This window comes from Carlito syrichta, unplaced genomic scaffold, assembly GCF_000164805.1.
Source record: "Carlito syrichta isolate Samal-C Ts95f unplaced genomic scaffold, Tarsius_syrichta-2.0.1 Scaffold304514, whole genome shotgun sequence".
NCBI lineage: Eukaryota > Metazoa > Chordata > Mammalia > Primates > Tarsiidae > Carlito > Carlito syrichta.
In genome coordinates this window covers 87,456-88,522 of record NW_007248610.1, presented here as the reverse complement: position 1 = coordinate 88,522, position 1,067 = coordinate 87,456, and positions in this window count along the sequence as shown.

Sequence of the window (1,067 nt, the reverse complement as noted above, 5' to 3'; positions counted from 1 at the left end):
GTCATGAACCCGTGGGCTCAGGCAATCCACTCACTTCAGCCTCCCAAAGGCACGGGATTACAGGCTGAGCCACTGAGCCCGACTTGTACCACTTTTTCTAAATCCAGTCCAGCTTCAATGGACAGCATGGTTGGTTCCATGCTTTTGCTATTGTGAATAGAGCTCAACAAATATACGTGTGCGGGTATCTTTTTTGTAGAATGATTTGAGTTCCTCCAGGTATATTCCCAATAGGGAAATTGCTGGGTCATATGGAAGGTCAATTTCTAGTTCTTTCAGAAATCGCCACACTGTCTTCCAAAGAGGTTGCACTAGTTTGCTTTCCTACCAGCAGTGTAGAAGCATTCCTTTTTCTCCGCATCCTCATCAGCATCTGCTGTTGCTTGTTAATGATGGCCATTCTTACTGGAGTTCGGTGCTATCTCAATGTGGTTTTGATATGCATTTCTCTGATGATTAGTGAGGCAGAGCACTTTTTCATGTGTCTATTGACTGCCAAGAAGTATTTTCAAACCGAGTGCAATGACTCAAGCCTGTAATCCCAGCACTTTGGGAGGCTGAGGCGAGAGGATTGCCTAAGCTCAGGGATTCAAGACCAGCCTGAGTAACATGGCGAAACCTCATCTCTCCAATAAATCAAAAAATTTGCCAGGCGTGGTGGCACATGCCTGTGGTTCCAGCTACTTGGAAGGCTGAGGCAGAAGGATCACCTGAGCCCAGTAGGTCGAGGCTACGGTGGTCGTGAGTATGCCACTGCCCTCCAGCCTGGGCAACAGAGTGAGACTCCAACTTTAAAAAAAAAAAAAAAAAGAAGTATTTTCAAGTATGGCTATTAGAAGACTTTGTCCAACTTTTGGGGCTATTTTTATTTTGAGTTGGCGTCTTACTCTGTCATCCAGGCTGGAGAGGCACAGATAACAGCTCACCACAGCCTCAACCTCCTGGGCACTGGCAATCCTTCTGCCTCAGTCTCCCAAGGAACTGGGACTACAGGTGTGCACCACCATGCCTGGCTAACTTTCTTGCTTTTTTTTTTGTAGAGATGAAGTCTTGCTTTGTTGCCTAGG